We start from the raw sequence: 19,617 nt of genomic DNA, 5'->3' as shown, positions 1-19,617 counted from the left end.
GACTGGAGAACAGTCCTCAGGATTCAATAGGATCCTCCCAATCAAAGGTCCTAAAATGATATCTACTTTAACGTTATGAAGGAATATCTCCTCAAGTCTTCTAAATCATAAGTCTCCTGCAAGAACATTGGAATGGTAAATTGATCCACCTCTTTCCACTCCCTGAAAGTTTGTTCATTAATATTTTTGTGAATGGGCAGGGCCATAGAAGGCAGCTTCACATATTGAGATAGAAGACCTTCACTTCTTTCTGTGCTGAAGGGGGTTCAAATCCTAGATGTTCCTTCATATGCTCAAACAGCTTCAACAACTATTCTCTTGTACCATATTTTCCTGATGAAGAAGTACTTGGGCAGCTGAGTTCAGATTCTGGGTCTTCTATCTTTCCCACCTGGACATGTTCACTTTCTCCCTAGGCTTTGAAGTCAAAGACTTTGATACTGCCTCCTCAATCATTTGTTGAACTTGTGAGGCGGATTGCAACATCGTGCTATAAGGTGAAATTGAACGAGAATGCCTATATCTGCACTTTTCTGGTTCCCCATTCTCCCTGTTAGAGTTGGAGAAAGCAGAACGAGCATGCATTCTCTTCTCCCTTCTCTTGCCTTACGTCCTCCTGTGGGATTTCAGATGACAACACTCTTGGAGAAGCAAGGACATCAATACCAATGTCTGGCTAGCAAGCAGTGAATCTGATAATAAAGGAGCTAAATCCCAACATGAATTAGAGGCCTAAGAGCCAAAGCCAGTAAATTCCAACTCTGTGTGTCCAATGGGAAACATTCTGAGAAAGCATAAATGAAATATGTCCCATGAGAGGGAAAAACCTTTGCCTCATTGGATTAAACCTCTCTTTGACCACGCTGAAGAGAGTCTTTCCTTTCAATCCAGAAGCGATCTATCTGGGCATGCTCAGCCCCTCAGACTCAGTCCAACCATCTGCAATCTTCTTGTGCAGCAAAACCCTGCTGAACAGCCCAGCAGATGCAGCTCACAAGGACTCTACATAGCTAATGCTAGCCCAATAGACCTCCGCTACTCTTACCAGGGTCCAAATGACCAGGTGCTCTTAGTGAGGAGCTTCATTTAAAAGATGCTGGAGTCATTGTTCTGCACACGACTCAGGTATGTCATAAGACGTAACAAAATAGGATGTGTTAGAGAGGACCTTTAAGGAGGAAACATTTGTTGATGGGTGTGAGTGAGAGGCACGACTGCCTAACAATGTACTTTAATGAAAGCGAGAAGGATGATGAGGTAATTTAGTTTTTTGCAGAAGAGCCATGAAATAGTACGGTAAAACAAGTTTTTGAAGTAAAATACCCCTGTAAAAACCTTTGAAAGGAAGCATTGATCTTTGACAAATTTGTGCAAAGTCCACAAAGTTTTCAGTTTCATGAATTTGCTATGCCATGACCTGTGCTTGCTGAACCTAAATTCCGCACAGCCCTTAGGGACAGCTGGCGCTCCACCTGTATGACAAAGGTATCTTGCATGTTAGAAGAGCACACGGAAAACAAAGTGTTTGTGTCTCTTGTTTCTCTTTCCTCCTGTGCCTAAATAGCTATTCGTGATAAGAGGTCAATCAGCAATCTCCCCACAGTTTCTTTATAATTTCCGTGATTCATAGTGTTTGTGTGCTTGACAGAGATCTTGAGTAACAGCAGATGTTGTGTGTCCTAAAAGATTCTTATTATCATGTGTTCCTTTCGGAATATGACCAAGCCTCTACTGCTCTAATGCTTACACTCACTCCATTTCTGAGCCCCTTTACCTTCTGTATCTATGTACATACATAGATGGACCTGTTGGGGACAAAGTCAGAGTAGTTCCCAGTGTTTCAGATTTTCTAATCTTTGGCATACTTGATGCCTACAAATTTGGAGTTGAGTTGTCTGTCACAATCCAAAATGTCTTCATTGAACAGGGGCAATTAGAAAAAAACTAATTTTGTAGTAGTTTGGAGCACTCTCTGAATGTCCAGCAGTCTACCATTAGTGAGCCCAATGAACGTATAACGGAAGCAAGTGGAGCCACATAAATGTTAAAAAGTATTGTGGGAATCTACAACGAAGAGTATTGAAAGAAGGTTGATATGTGGAAAAGATAATATCCTGGTGATGGTTCACTAAGAAGGCTGTAATACAGACAAGTATGTTCCTGCCTTTTTTGTGAAGGCAGTCCATCAGAAGAAGTGGTAGACCATGTCAAAAGCTGCTACGAGGTCCAGGGGGATAAGAATGGTTGTACTACCTGCACGCAAGATAAGCAGGGCATAGATGAGAACAGCTTCCATCCCATGTGCAAATTTGAAAGCTGCATCTGGAGGGTTCACGTAGTGGCTGTTTTCAATAAAATATGATAGCTGGTCATTAGCTATATTTTCTGCACATTAGAGGGAAAAGGCAGGAGAAGCATAGGGCGGTAGTTGGCCAGAACTGCAGATTGTTAGTGCTTTTCACAGACCTGACAGACGTTTTGACTTCCTGAACCTTCATTATGATGTGGCAAAATTCCAAGGATGGGAAGAGCGGATAGACAATATTTTTTTATTGGATTGTAGGTTTTGATAATTCTAAAAAAGGTGTATGGATGGGACTGGGGGGCAGACAATCAGGTGAACTGTGGTAAAGAGAGCCGCATCTCTGGCACTAGAGTCCATCTCAAATGACTGCCCAATTAGGGTTTTTTGTAAAAATAAGAACTGAGAACTGTTGCAGCAGAGTTCCAAGGATGAAAGACTGATGTGGTGAAAAAGGTATTGCACAATAGTTTTACTATAAAACCTTTTTAGCAGGGGAAGGTAGGACAATAGGTTTCCTGTCACAGCGAGGTAAGACCACCTCCCAGACAGGACTTAGTGTATTGGGCCTGAGTCTGATGGATGGGCACATTTGGTGCCCTCCTTGCATACTCCAGTTCAAACCAGATCAGGAAGCTGTTGGCTCCCTGCTCTGGCGCAAAACTGGACAAAGGACATGGGAGTATCCTTCCCACTGTCTGACCCCTCCTCTGGGAAAGACCCTTGAATCGTTCCAACCTTCACCTTAGGGTACTTAAAGGCTTACCTGTGGGTGGGTTCATAGATTCGTCTTGGGATTTGATTCAGATCCAACTCCACTTCTACTTCGACCATCTGGGTACTTTGGACTCTGCTGAATCTGGGAAGATATCTGCTGCTCCTGGCCTCCTTGTCCTGCAAGCTTGCTGCAACGTCTGTGTTCGTGCTCCATACAGGTCCTCCCAAGGCATGTGGACATCAAAGACAATGGGAGGAATCTCCCTTGGAGTAAAGGAGTCACTCCCCTGCATCCACAGGCACCACAATACATGTGATGGGTTCGCAGATCCTGGGTTTCCACGGACTCCACAAGGCTCAGCAGCACAGGTGGTGATTCTGTTCTCCCTCGAGGCCTGAGCTGACCTTTCATCAAGTTGAGGCCAGTATCCATCATTGGGGTCTCTACAACCGAAACCCTGTGCACCACATTGCTGCATCGCTTCACTGCTCAGCAACCGCATCGGTTGTCTTGACCAACTCGTGCCAACAGAGTCAGATACATCAAAAGGTTCTGGCAACGAGTCTGACCCTGTTTGGTGCCGACGTGGTTCGTTGGAACATTGGAACGAACTGTCTCTGTCGTCTTCAACATCACGGTAGCTCGGGCAGAGCTACCAACTCAGTGCAACAGTGCTGGAAGCTCCTCATCACCTTTTTAGCTACATTCTTGAACTCCAGTGGCCTCCGTCTTCTGTGCCTTCTGGTCACCCATGGGTGTCATAGACTCTGTCCCCTCTGCTTTCAGGTACTCTTCAACTCGAACTTGTGTGTGGGTTCCAACTGACTCTTTTCATCCTCCGGTGGTAAGGCTGCAATCGAGACTTACCCATTGAGTAGTATTGAGTATGCGGTCGTGTATCCTCTTTGCACACGACTGTGTGGGGTTCTAAGACTCTCAACTGGGGTGGTTCCTTGGGTCCCAGGCTCTTCTACGTCTCCTGGGTCCAGTCTCAATTTAGATCGTGGTTCATATCCCATTATTTTGATATATGGTCTGGTTTCCCCCTGTATTAGTGCTACTTGCTGTTCTATGTCCAAAGTATTGTGTGCATTGTGTTTATATCCCCGGGTAGGAGATCTTGCAATGTGTTAGTAAGTAATTGCAATAAATATCTATTTTTATATGTACACTGTGTGGTTCTTTTTCATTTAGCCTATACTAAAAGATTAGCTACTGGTGAACCGAGCTGCTTTGCACTCCTCCTAGATTAGGCCTGAAGGCTGCTCTCCACAGCTACCACTTAGAGAGCTTTCTTTGGTTATCTAAACACCTAAAATCACCATAAGGGTCGCCCGGGTTAGTGCGGGGTGCTACACTTACATAAGTGAGCACCAGATACGGACCCAGCTTCACGATGTCACAAAGTCTGGAGCTGAGGGATGTGATACATTGGATCAGGTCCAAAACTAATGTAACGCTCTAAAGCATCTAGGGCTTCAGTTTTGCTATAGGGTTCCACCCAAATATTGCAATTGTCAAGAGCAAAAGCTTAGTTGCTTGGAGAGTAAAATGTCAAAAAACTAAGGGGCATATTCTCAAGGACTTATCTCCCAGTTATTGGCAGTTTATCACAGCCAAAGTGGCAATAAATGTATCGCCCTATTCACAAGCTGGTGCTAACAGCCCATATCACCAGTTTTCCTATGATAGGAGCCACAGAAAATATCGCCATGGATGACACCGGCAACTAACGCTAATGAGATGCAGAGTAGGCGTTCCCATGCAAACCCGCAACAACACCACTTCGCAACATTCTCAATGACCAGCCAGATCGGCGATAAGATCACAAAAAAGGCGCGTTAGCAGCAGGGATTGAACACCTGCTCTTACCTGGTGTAAAGTCGGATGACAACCTGCACCATAAAAGGGAGCCCAGCACAGAGCCACACCTGAAGATCTACTGATCATGCAGCTCGGAGACCCAACAGGGCCACAACACCCACCGCTATCACCCCCAGGCCCACCCACACCGGACCCTGATGTCCCTCCCCTGGACTACAACACAGGCAGCTCAGACAAAGACAGCGGGCCTTCAGAAAATGCACCAATCTCACAGACTTAACACCAGAGAATGTCATTGCCCACTACAGGCTCAAAAGGGCAACTATCCTCTGCATGGACCCTGATGTCCCTCCCCCGGACTACAACAGAGGCAGCTCAGACAAAGACAGCGGGCCTTCAGAAAATGCACCAATCTCACAGACTTAACACCAGAGAATGTCATTGCCCACTACAGGCTCAAAAGGGCAACTATCCTCTGCATCCTGACCATCGTTGCCCACAAGCTGACGGTACTAAAACAGTGGATAACCAACATCCCACCTCAGACAAAGCTGCTTGCTAGCTGTGCTGCACTTGTTGGCCTCTGGTACCTTCCAACCAACAACTGCCAGAGTCGGAGGAGTCTCACAGCCAGCCCTATCCAAGTTCCTCACACCTGTCCTGAATGCCATCATCAGCTTGGTACCCCAGTACCTTTACTTCCCCAACACTGCGCAGGAACAGCTGGAGACCAAGCATGGCTTCTACACCATAGCAGGCTTCCTGCACGTGTTGGGGGAAATTGACTGCACACATCCTACTTGTGCCCCTTGCCGACACTGCACACAATTACCGCAACAGATAGAACTCGCATTCCATCAATGTGCAGGCAAAAGTGGACAACCGGGGACACTTCACCAATGTCGTCGCCAACTACCCAGGCAGTGTGCATGATTCCTACATCTTCTGAAGGTCGATCATCAACCAACACATTGAGGCTGGCACCTTCCCAAATGCATTGCTCGTTGGTAAGTACCAAATGAACACACCACACAACTCAACTCCACTATCATGCAACTCTCTAATTTGGGAATGCACACGTCACAAACTCCCATACAACATGCCAAAAAACATGCCCACCTACCAGACACGACAGCACAACTTACTGTGGTAACCTTGGTTAGCCATGTACGCAAGACATCAATTGCATGGCACTTCAGCCACACAACAGCAGAATGTGTGGAGAGGTGGGAACCAGGCATGTGCGAAGGAGGCAAGTGACACACAAATGAGAATGTACACAATGACAAGTGTGGCGTGGATGTGCTGGACAGTCTGCAGTATGCAGACCACAGACATGCCCATGTTGACATTCACTGCTGGTGTCTGGAGTGTAGAGAACAGTGGACGCAACCATGTTACTCCAGGCAGTGGGGAATATTGCAGAAATGTAGCTTGTCCCCCCCCTGTATGCATGAGTGGAGTGGGCTGGCCCAGCGTACGCCAGGCCAGCGTAGAGGTGTGAATAAAAAGCCCGTTGCTCAGGGCGTGGTTCTCTTCCGCCATGGCCAACGTGACTGCCAGGGTGGCGCATCACAGCCCACCACGAGGCTGACGCTGTGAGTGCCGATGCCTGCAATCATATGTGCCTGCTGCACCGCAGGCCCCAGGTCCGGAAGCCCGTCTTGGCCACCCCTGTGCAACCAGGCCACACCACTCACCTGCTGACACCGGCTCGTGTCAAAAAGGGCCCACCACGTGCCTGTGCAAGCTCCAAACCTGAGGCCAGCGACCTTGGCAGCCTCCTCAGACCATCACAGCATCCACGACACAGGCACCCAGCACTCCTTTCTCGTTGACGTACTCCACCGGCCTACACTGTGGTCGAGTAGGCCACACATTTGGAATTGAGTCTTGATTTCATCATGGCAGAGTTCATATCATTGTACGCAAGGAGAGGAGTAAGAGGAAGACGCGGTTCGGTCCGGAGGAAAAAAGGATCATCGTTGCGGAGGTGATTGAACACTACCAACAACTGCTCTGGTGCCACTATCTCTGTGAATCGCAAGCCAATGACACGTGGCAGTGGGCCCTTGCTGACTACTGCCTTCGGCCTACACTGTGGTCCAGCAGGCCTCACACTAATCCAACCCAGTCCGGACCAGGCAGGACACGGCATCGTTGCAGGCTCCACACACGCTCAGCTCTGGTGCCTCCACCTCCGTCAACCACAAATCATCATGCACATGCCATTCCAACATCGTGTGTGAGAGTTCCAGGAGGAGCTGGCTGGACAGCGGTTGGCCCTTGCTGACCACTGCCTCCGGCCTACACTGCGGTCCAGTAGGTCACACATATGGAACTGAGTCTTGATTTCATGAGGTCATATATCTATGGCAGCCTTTATTTCACTGTACTTACTTCGATCTGGTGCCAGCAACTCTGTGCATAGCATCCCAATGACACGTGTCTGTGGGCCCATGCAGACTGCTGCCTCCGGCCTACACTGTGGTCAAGTAGGTCAAACATTTGGATCTGAGCCTTGATTTATTTATGACAGAGTTCATATCACTGCACAGGCCTCATCGCAGACTGCATCCCCTTCCAGCTCTGGTGCCACTAACTCTGTGTCCCGAAATTCATGAACACTCTCTGGATGAACTTTGGTGGCGTCTGAGTATATGGCCTGGGGGTTGTCTTCATCATCATGTAGCTGATACTGACTTGGTGTTAATAAGGAGTCTGCAGCATTCATCTCCACCATATTGCCTGCTTCTGCTTGGTTCTGCCCTCTGCATCATACCCTAGAAGAACACCTTCCACTGTCCCCCGGAACACTCTGTGCCATTCACCTTGGACATCGACGAGGACACTCTCAGCTCCCGTGGGCCTACCTCAGTGCACCGCAAGTCACCATCCCGTGGCGGTGTGCCTGTGCCGGCCGCAGTGCCTCCGGTGCCACTAACTCCGTGCCGCTCAAGTCAGGGACCCTTGCTGTTTGAACTTTGAACTTCTGATTGTCTGATCACTGTTGTAGTTCTTGCCAGCACCAACCACTCCCTGAGGGCTGGTTGACACTCACCCCACACCCATCTAGCACAGGTGTCACTGGACATATGACCCTGGCAATAAAAGGGGCCGGGCGCACGTGCCCTTAGCCAGTTCCGCAAACTATATGTGTGTGTCTGTGTGCTCGTTATGTATGCATGAGGGCCCCGGGCCCTACCACATTACATTGTGCTGTGTACAGCGGACGCAATCATGTCCCCACAGGCAGTGGAGTAGTCCTGGGACATCTAGCTGCGTCATACCCCCCTGTATGCATAAGCGGAGATGGACTGGCGTACGGCAGTCCAGCGTAGGGGTGTGGTTCATCAACCTGTTGCTCTGGGCGTGGTAAAGTATTGGCCTTGCCAAGGAAGTAACCAATGCGTCTGTCTGTGTTTTAGTGTCGGCGCCACCCATCCTGCAATGACCAATGTTGTAATGTAGCATGCCCCCGGAGTGCGGGCTCGGACGATGGTGTAAATGAGGGAGCTCAAGCCCGCTTGGGGTCAGGGATCATACATGCCAACTGCTGTGTGTGTCGCTATTACCGCAGCATGAGCCAAAGGTCTACCCCCAACAGCATTGCGAGTTCAGCCAGCCATGAACTCCACATCTGTGTCTGCCCTATCCTCACCATAGGCCTACACACACGTGGCCGCCCACCTTCAACGCACAACATCACAGTGTCGTTCTTAGGCTCCATAAGACCTTCAATTGGATCCCCCCAAGGCAAGGAAGACAGTCACCCACACACTTATCACCAGCAGGCTGGACTACGGAAACGCCCTCTATGCCGTCATCAACAAGTCCCTATGCTGCAAGATCCAGACAATACAGAACACCGCTGTGAGACTCGTCCTCAGGATCCCTTGACACAAACATATCAGCCAACACCTGTGCAAGCTCCACTGGCTCCCCATTGAGAAAAGAGTCAACTTCAAGATACTCACCCACGCCTACAAAGGCCTACACAACACCGGACCTCAAAACCTCAATGACAGAATCAACCTCCACGTACCAAAACGAAACCTCCGCTCCACCAACCCCTCGCCAAAACCCTGCGCATCCGTAGAGCAAAGCATGGGGAAGATCCTTCTGCTACGGCACAGCCAAGACCTGAAACAAGCTCTCCGCCGACATCAGACGTGCCCCCTCCCTGAACACCATCAGGAAGGCTCTGAAGACCTGGCTCTTCTAATGAAACGGACCTGCTGACCCCCCCCCCCCAGCGCCTTGAGACCCTCACGGGTGAGTAGTGCGCTTATAATTTCCCTGATTGATTCATTTATCCCGCCACTTGAAAGGGTCCCCAGCTTCCATGATTAATCCGGTGTTCTTGTTACTTTCAAATGAGAGTTACTTGATGCTGAATGATCGAGGTTGTTGTGGGATGCTCCTGAACATCGCATATTTTATCACTGTAAACTCAATGGTTGCTTGGTTTGCACAAACCCATACAGTCAGGGAGGTGCTGTTATGGCCTTTGTTGAATGTTTCCTTTATACTGTTTGATTCTCTGAGCCGAATGAAAGGCATGCTTTTACAGAAAACCATGCCCTTAACCTCCACCGAGAATATTATGATCTCCAGGTTGCAAGGTCCTCAGTTGAGATACAGGCACTAGTCCGAACAAACTGCCCTTTCCATTTTACAGAAATAGTACAACATATCTTTCACATGTCAATGGGCATAGTAAACCTATTTAAGAGCATAGGTTCTGGACTGTTAAGCACCATTCAGACAATGTTCAGAGTTATTCCCAACTTCATACACTCCGTATTCAGAAGCATTTTTGGAGGGCTTCCCCTGTTCCTAATAGCAGGCATCCTGATTGTCATTTTTCTGCTGCACAATGGATGTCTCAGTGACCAAGGAGATGGAAAAAACAGTCCTAAAGCACCAACACCTATCGTGATGACATATGGGCATACCTCGCCTTCGGAAACTAAGCGAGTCTTGGTTCCTATCATTTCGACCAGTCTGGATTGACTGTGTTCTGCCTGTTCCCTGCTGCCTAGTCTGCAGACAAGAATGTGTGTTGGATATTTGTCTAACACTACCATCGGTTGCACCACCAGACGTGCATGCTTTACTGGACCCGTTACACGCCCATGTATTTCTGCGTCCTCAGCGTTTTCCCATGTTGGCATTCTTAGAGCCACCACAGGTTGCTTCAGCTCCTGTTGGAATGGAGACCGGCTCCTCTACAGGCACACCAGTCATGGAGACTAAACAGGATTCCCCAGCATCGGCTTTGGGCACTGCAAAAGATCATCTGTGCTCGATTGACCTGATCTGTGAGGTGTTGCAGGGATCGTCATCTGCATTGGCAAGCAACAGTAATGTGGAGTCTCCCAGCAAGGACACAAACATTTGGCTCATTGTGTGCTGGGGCGAATTTGGTCTTTTTCAAAACAACCTACTAATGGAGGGTCACGTTTTACCATAAAAATTCCCAACATAACATTCTGCTCGACCCATGCAGCATGAAGGTCCCTGTATAGGCCCCACCAGCTAAAAGCTGGTGATGCGTCATCTTGACCATTTTATCTTACACAGTCACTTGTGCCATAGTAGCTCACACCTCCCTTAACACATCCACATATAGGCCAAGGCCAGTGCCTCATTTTTTATCCTCCTCAATAATAAAATCTACTAGCCCCACTGATCTCAAATATGAATTTCTCTTGTGCCCAACACTGCGAGGCAGCTTGACCAACCACAAAAACTTTCCACAGTCACAAGAATAGCCTATGTCACACATAGACAGGACCAGCTTGTACATATTTGGTATTACACAAGTAGTGTTTGCTTCATTTTTTATATTAGGAATCTTTCCAAGCTTGTTTAAACAAAACCCAAGACAGTACCTTACAATGATAGCACCTGTTTCAAGATCCTCTTTCATATATTTTCCGAGAAACTTACGCAAAAAATGTTCTTTGTTTATAATTTGCGGCCAAGTATGGCTGACCACCCGATAAAACACCTGCCCACTGTGATACCACTTCTGTATTTTCAGGGTTTTAGCAACCTAACTGTAGGCGTGCGGTCAAGAACCTGCGTGAAATGTGGTTTTGTAGTTCTGCCTCAAACAGGTATAAAAGGCCTGCACCCTAGTTGGTGCCCAGAACTCTTTTGCAGTGCCATGCACGCTGTTGGTTCCCGGCCGGCCGTATATCTGCATTGGGCTTAGGAAGCCTACTCTTAGGTGGTAGAGCCCAATCTATATAACATTTTTCCCTTTTTTTAGCCTCTTCTCTTATGCTAGGTTTCTCATCCTCACCCAATTCTTTGCATTTAAATATACTTTAAACTGTATTTTTGGATGGTTAGCTGTCTCATTTTAGGGCTTGCCCCCTAGGCACTCACACGTTTATTAATATGTATTTTGTGTTGCTATTTCTGATTGATTGAAATTATTAGTTGGATGTAATTTCTGAGCTAATTAATTGATGAATATATTTATTTTGCTGTGCTAATGACTAGATAAATAAAAGTGCCACTTCAACGCAAGGTCTTTGTTTCACTCACGTGTTCATTATTTTTAGATGAGCAGTGTTTGAGTGGCCCGTGATCACAACAGAAGGGAAATACTTACTCTTCATCACTACATATGGAAATCTTAAGCGATAGACTCTTTTTTAGTACTACATGGCTTCCAGACACTCATAATTGTTCGGACCATATATATGAACATTTCTTCTTTAAGAGACTTCTAAAGCTTATACTAGAAATTTATACATTTTTGCTTCTTAGATTATCTGCTTATTTTAGAAGTATATGTAGTATTTTTCATATGTCGGATGAGGAGAGGGTGTTATGTTCCATACAGGTGCCCAATATAGGCTCAGGTAGCAACCCGACCTTTCACCTATACTTAACTTGTCATTACACTACAAAATGGTTCTTGGTACTGACCTTTTAGCTAGTTACAGTAATGCCTAAATGATATGGGGTTTTCTGTGAAAACTAGCCTCATTCATTATGCATGAGGATTCTTAGAATCACAGCAGGACACCATCTCCTGCAGAATAGCTATGTATAAGGGTCATTTCTTCCGTCATCCTAGTCCGACATGACACAGCAACGTATATCCCCTGGGGGTACCACAATGGGTATATAAACACCATATCTTTGCTGAGGCAAGAGAAGAGAAAAGGACTTCCATGCTGACACACTGATGCAAGATGCTGAGGTTCCTACATGCAGACACTCCAGCTCACACTGGTCTGATATCCCTTGCGGGGTATCCACCTCGAGACCAAGACAGGGTCCAACAGTCTCTCACCTCAGTTAATGAGGTTGACTTTATCCAAGAGAGATTCTTGGCTCTACACCTACATACATGGTAGGTACACTTAGGTACACCTAGTTAGGGTCGCATCATAGAAGTATGCATTTTATTGTCATGTATTTTTATAATTGTCTGTATTCATGATTTTAGCACTATGGTAGAAATCTACCATCATTTTACACTGTTGGTGCTTACAATCATTTTTATCTGTTTCAGTCTAATGGTTGTTTCAGCACACTTATTTTACATTAGAATGACACTGGTTCAATAAACGCTTATTGAAATCCCCACCGTTTATTCTGTGTATCTCTCTGAGACAAAGTGAGCACGAATGACTGAGCGAAAAGTATCGCACTGTTTCCACGATTCTGAGGGATCAGTGTTGTCATGTTCAATAGTTGCCAAGAACTATTCTCTAGCTGGCTAACATACTCAGTGGGCGTGTCTACAACCAGTCCGGACACCAATCCTACAGTGAATGTTGTCTAAACGCGCAGATCCTATATAGGTTTATAGGAACTACACAGCAACATTATCTAAGTGTAGATTCAAGACACAAACAACTGTGAAATTAGAATATTTCAGGAGGTATTTGGAAAAACTCTCATCCAGTGTGGAGATAAACTCTCCAGCATAGCTCAGGGGCAATAAATTAAAGCTCCTGTCAAGGATTTATTGGCAGAAAGGGAAAAGCAAAAACCAGGCGATTCTGTCCCCTATAAATCAATCAACTTGAAGGTGACACACCCTACCTCTTTTTGCAGCTTTTTCACGATAAAGCATGGTGTGACTGTTTGGTATTGCGAAGGTGTCATTCGGAGCTGAGCTTTTTGACATCCATGTATCAGTGACGAAGAGAAAGTCAAGCTCTTCCTCCATAAATAGGTCAAAAATATGTACAGCATTTTTATGCAGAGATAGCACATTGACCAAGGCTGCCCTAATATCTATGGGCTTCCCAGAGTGTAGGGTGTTAGAGTATGTACTATGGGGGTTACCACCTACTGTGTCAGGCCCTGGCAGAAAACATGCTCAACGGGTACATAAAGTAGGCATACTTTTGGATAAAGTTAAGCACATATTTCTGCAGTGTGATCCTTGGCACAAGTGTAGAAGCTGCGAGGGAGTGTAGGAGATTTGAAAGCCCTTAGCAAGGATAAATTGGGCACCATGGCTGGTGCTGATAGTGAGCCAAGCACAACAGGAGCAGATAGGAGCCAGATGGAAGCCGTATGCATGCCTTCAGCATGCCAATGGTGCATCTGAGCATTGGATCACCTTATTTGAGGTAAGGACATCTCCCTAACCAAGAACTAGACCCCTGCCTGCCAGTAAAAATGGCGACTAATTTGGCGAACACCACCCACCCCCTCCGAATCAACCAAGTGATGAATGCAAGTTAAAACACTGAAAAGCAGACCCCAACATCAACAAATAACATAAACTGCAAGCTAAAGAAATTTGAAACTTTGGCAGAGCAGTGCTCCACACATTATACCTCCAATCATATATGTAAAATATGACACAATTGCAAAAAAATGGGTCCAATACAAAAACATATTCAAATAGTCACTAACTTTTAAAAATATGAGGCAACAAGCAACAGAAACATTTTAGCAGCAATGGCCCACTCCAAGACTCTGTCTCTTCTGCCAAATTCTGTTCCAGGGCAAATCTCCTCTCTTCCAAAGCCCTCTAGACAGCAACCTTCTCTATGGCTGCCTCCAGGTTAAATTTGGCCAGCTGCAGCCTGAACTCCCTTTCAGCCTTCCTGTCTGCTAACTCAGCAGGGGACAGGTTTTGGGCGGACACAATCCTCCCTGCCCTGGCTGGGGGCCCCAGTCCTGTGAACAAATTGTCCTCCTCCCCAGGGTACTGCTGCTCAGGGCCATTGGCCAAGCTCTCTTCTTCTTCCTCTAAGTCCATCTCCTTCTCCTCAGGACCATCCCCTTCCTTCTCCTCTGTGGTGGACTGCATCCTTTTGACTTCCTCAAAGGCATGTGCTATGTGGTCATATTATGTTTGAGTAGGAATACCACAATTGTTCATGCTCACTTTGAAAGTTGACATCTTTCTTGAATGTTGATATGATGCACATTTGCTTGCGTGCCTGTATGGGATAATATTGTCTGAAATTACTGTGCTTACATTTACACTTCTTCCTAGGCATATTATCAGAGCCTTGAACATTCCATATGAGAGCTAAGTTCACTGTGCAAAATATTATTGTTTATTATTGTCCGCTCTGCAACAGTCTGGTAAGGATAGCATTAATAATGGCGGCCTGACTGGGGCTTCGGAATGACAACATGAGTAAAGTTTGTTATATAAACTACATCACTCCTTTCTCTAGTTAGAGGACCATTTCACTGAAACTGTTGAGGACATCCCATGCCAAAATCTCAGTCCAACTGAATCCTGTTTACTTCCTGAGAAGGATGGTGCCCAGCTCTACACCAAGAATGGTTTCAAAAGAAAAATACCCACAGGTATCTGGGGAGTTTGATCATACTCAGGGATTGTGGCAGATTCACGCACCCTAGGCACACTAGGATAGGGAGCACTAGCTTGGAGCATAACTATAACTGTACTTATATGCAAGCATATAATTCTTGTAAATCCCCGCCCTCCGTGGAAGAAGCTGCTCAGCCGAGTCTGGGCTGGAGTGTAATGGCGATGTGTATGTTGAACGTCGAGCGCTGCTGCTGAGAAAAAACGGAAGAAACGTTTCTTTTGCCTCAAAGTGTGGCGGAAATCCCCTTTGAACAAGCTGATGAACTGGGTCCCCAGAAGTAAACAAAATGTTCCGTTAATGCAGAGGCTGGCTGTAAAAGTAAACTGACGAGCTGGGTCCGCAGACTAAACGAAGGTAAACTCAGTGACTATCTTATTACATCGAGTAAATTACTCAACTGCTCTTCCTGGCCTTGGAATCGAAGCTGCTTCGGGAATGCAGGGGGTGCAGGGATTGCTGGGCTGCCTGTAAAAAGTAAGATACACAAGCCGGTTTTATAATACACATGCAGACAAAAAAAAAAAACGGCACATCGTAGAGTGCAGAGGCTGTTAGTGAACAACAGGTAGTTGATTGGAACTGATTGAAACAAAGTAACCAGGGAAAATCGGACTTTCAAATTCAGCCGAGCAGTTAGGAGGAGCGAGGAGTGAGGAGGCTAAGGCAGCAGTCTGTCGGAGGGTTAAAGGAGAAAAAAGGAGCTGTCAGTAAACGCCAAAATTAATTAGATAACGAATATACGGATACCAGGATTGCTTAAACCAAAAGTGGCATTGGTTTAATCTGACTACTTGCTGCTCGGAGCCTGGCTTGGTCTACGAACTCTGTTCACATCCTACAACTCACCGGAGGCATCTGCTGGGCGGAGAAGTGCGGGAGCGGTATTTCTCTTTTACATCAATCCCCGGGACTGCGAGTACCAGCGGCCCTACTGCCTTGCTGATCATTTGCTGCAGCTGCTGGCTCTTCCCGGCCCCTCCCTCCCACTACAAAGCGCCTCGCGGCCCCCGCTTCGCGGGAGCCGCTCGGAGCCTGGCTTGGTCTACGAACTCTGTTCACATCCTACAACTCACCGGAGGCATCTGCTGGGCGGAGAAGTGCGGGAGTGGTGATTCTCTTTTACATCAATCCCCGGGACTGCGAGTACCAGCGGCCCTACTGCCTTGCTGATCATTTGCTGCAGCTGCTGGCTCTTCCCGGCCCCTCCATCCTTGACCACTATAATTGTTTCTCCACTTACGCGTAAGCGGGACGCGTCCGGGGCGTTCGTGCCCGAGCGTGACCGGACCGGGCCTACTCTCTTACTCCTACGAACCTTGTGAGTACCTTTGTTGTTGTTTAACGGCCTGTCGAACAATGGTGAACAAAAGGGGTATGAAATCCACTACTACAGACCATATTGCGGGTTCACTTGATAAGTTTATTGTAAGGGCTTCCTCTATACTTGAACAGGAAATCGCTATGACTGAGCGACGGCTGTCTATGGAGCCGGTCTCCTCCAAGCGTTCTTCTTTGGGCTCAATTGCGCGTAGTCGCTCTCCCGTCGTCCCTTCTTTCACCCCTCCAATTATGAGCCCACATAATGGCCATTCTCCCTTAACAAATTTAACTACTGCCCCCGCCAAAGGCCTTATTGATACTGCTTCTAGTGTTTCAGTCTCCGAACAAGACCCTCCCATTTTGATAGCACCTCCAGCACGGGAAGTGGGCACTATCCCCAAAAGGAAACAAACTGTGATTTCGCCAAGAGGTAGGAGAAAAAAAGTTCAGAAACTAAATTCTGATACGTTGGATTCTTCTCTACCTGCAGTTATAGTTCCTTTCCAGCCAATTTGCACATATCGATTCCCCCTAGACCCAGTGCCTCAGTTATTTGATATGGAGTTGCTACTTGGGAAAATGTCTTCAGTACTAGCTCTAGCCATTCAACCGCTTGAGCTTAGATTAGATGCAATAGAGAAAAGGTTGGCTGCACTGGAGGTTGCTACGGTCAACAATGTTAATTACGCACAGACCGTCAAACCCTGCTCACATCCATGCCAAAGTAAGGATAAAATATCTGGTGTCCCTATTATTCTTCAAAAACCATCTGACACCCAACAGATTCAACAACAGGGAGACCCTTGTAATCCCCACCCAAACTTACGACAGGGGATACCATTGCCCAACACCACAAATTTGCATGATAGTATATCACCAATCAATAATCACTGCCCAGAGCCTCCTGATGTGCCCCATCCTCACAACGACCTACGTCGTATCGACCTCCCTCCAGAAAGTGCCCCTTATGTGGTCGTTTTGACTGATGTTCCCAAACTGGCTACTAAGAGACTTGAATCATTCCAGGAACTTAAAAACAAAGTAACATTTTGGTTGAATACTAACAGACCACTGCCTAGGAATGTATGTTCATCTATTCTGTTTGTCAGGAGAGTTGCTTGGGTGGGTCACAAACCAAAGGATGTGGGAGGCGATTGTGTTATTGTCAACTTCAAAAACCCTGAGGTAGTTGACCATGTTTGTAATTCTTTCTTTGATAATGCAACCTCCAACATCAAAACATTTAATCTAGGACATTTTTATCCTCCCCCCAACAAACCCTCCTTTCCTCGTCTTAGGCCTCTCGTACCGATTCGTAAAAATTACGATCAAGGGCAATCAGTTGATGATATGTGGAGTAGGATGTCTGATAATGTAGTCTTGGGTTTTCCAGTCAACAACAGGTTTAGCTTCTTGGATGAGGCGGAATGACTAAAGTTGTATGTCAATCATCATTCATCTTCCACCTCCCCTGTTGTTGAGAATGGCGACAAAGATGGCTTTGGAGCCTTAACGGTGATTCCGCCTATGGCGTTAGTATTTTCGAACGCCGTGGCCATTCCATACACTGGTCCAAGCAATATGGGGGATATACCTTTTCAATCTGTGGTTCGGGTGGACACACCTAACAACTTTCCAGCATCTGTTAACACCTTAGCCTCTGAGACTAACCCTATAAACGATTCATCTTCCGCTAACAGAACGCTTAAAATACTTAGCTGGAACATTGCGGGCTTGGCCTCCAACATTGATAACCCAGATTGGTGTTCATTTACAGATCCCTTCGGGATTTGCCTATTACAGGAAACGTGGTCTATAGAACCCATACACAAACTGGGATATATTACTTTTATGCAACCTGCTTTAAAAGGTCCAAAGGGTAGACCACCTGGGGGTTTGTGTGTCTGGGTGGGCACCCACCTTGGTTTTAAGATCAAAAGGGTAGAAACCAATAGTAGAGACATAATATGTATCCTCATGTCCCATAGGAAGACCCCTAAAATTGCACTTATTAACGTTTACTCGCGCCCAATTTGTCGGGGTGGTACATCCCCGACTCTTGAGGCCTTGTCATCTCTTCTAGAATCCCCTCCGGATGACGTGGTTTTGATGGTTGGAGGTGACTTCAACTGTCATTTCGAGCCCCTGTGTGAAGAAACCCCATTTACTTCTGAGGAAGATGATGCTAGATCTATTCCACCCACTAGTATGTATGCAGTCAAACGTTGGACCCCCTTGGTTCTCCAACTTACCTCCCTTACTTATTCATTCTCTTTGAGAGCGTGTAATGGTCGTTTCAAAGGGGATATGGCGGGGCAGTCAACCTATAGGGGAATGGGACACGAATCTGTGATTGATTATTTTCTGATCAGTCTAGATTTGTGGCACAAAGTGTTGGATTTTAAAATAATTAGGCGTATGGAGAGTGACCACGATCCTCTGACAGTAGATCTGAACTACCAACTGTTGACCATAGGGCCAGATAAAGATACCCCTTCAGCAGGGAATCTAAGAGTCATCCACGGGGGGAAGAGGATACGCTGGCGTACCGTAAAACAGTCTGATGAGGTCATTACCAGTATGTATCAAAAGATTCTTCCCCTCCTTGAAAGAGCGTTCAAAACGGAAGTCAACAACCCTGTAGCTGGTGAAACTATGGATTTGGCTAAAATTCATAAGGACCTAGTTGATATATTGTGTGGTTTTTTCTATAAAGTAGGTACAGCAAACACAAAGAAATCTGGGAATTCAAATCCCTGGTTTACCAAGGGCTGTAGGATAGCCAAACAGGAATTATTACAGGCTTTAAAGGAAGGTAATCGACCACATATTTTGGAAGCAAGATGGTCTTATAGGAAGATAATCCTTAGTGCTAAAATTGAATGGGAAGAGGGAATATGGCTCGACATTAGATCAGCACTTATGGTAAAAGATTCTAGGACCTTCTGGAACCTTGTCCACTCTGGGAAATCGGAGGGTAAAAACGCGATTGACCCTAATGTTTCCGAAGACGCATGGGCCTCACACTACAAAAAACTCTATTCCATTAACTTAACCAGAAGAGTTGATCCCCCTGTCATTCTTATGACCATGGATCCATCTTGGGATGCTCCTCCCTGGACGTTAACAGAAGTGTGCTTGGCATTGGATAATCTCCAACCAAACAAGGCACCTGGGTTGGACAGGATCCCCGGGGACCTTTACAAGGACGAACAGTCAGTCTGGGCTCCCTACCTCCTAATCCTTTTTAATGATATCCTGCAAGGTTTACCGGTTCCATCTACCTGGATGGGTGCGGAAATTATCCCCATTTTTAAAAAGGGATCCCCCCTTGATCCAGGCAATTACAGGCCTATAAGCCTTATAGATGTGAGCCAAAAAATCTATTCTAGACTTCTCTTGCAACGGTTGCAGAACTGGATTGAGGAGAATAATATCCTTACCCCACTTCAAGCGGGATTCAGGTCCAAAATTTCAACCATGGACCAATTATTTAGGCTCCAGATCCTTTACTGGAAACACGTCACATTGGAGGGGGGTAGTCTATATTTGACCTTCGTGGATTTGAAATCTGCATTTGATATGGTGGACCGCAACCAGCTCTGGAACTTATT

The sequence above is a fragment of the Triturus cristatus genome, chromosome 4_2 (genome assembly GCF_964204655.1).
Source record: "Triturus cristatus chromosome 4_2, aTriCri1.1, whole genome shotgun sequence".
Lineage (NCBI taxonomy): Eukaryota > Metazoa > Chordata > Amphibia > Caudata > Salamandridae > Triturus > Triturus cristatus.
Note: the sequence above shows the minus strand (reverse complement) of the source record.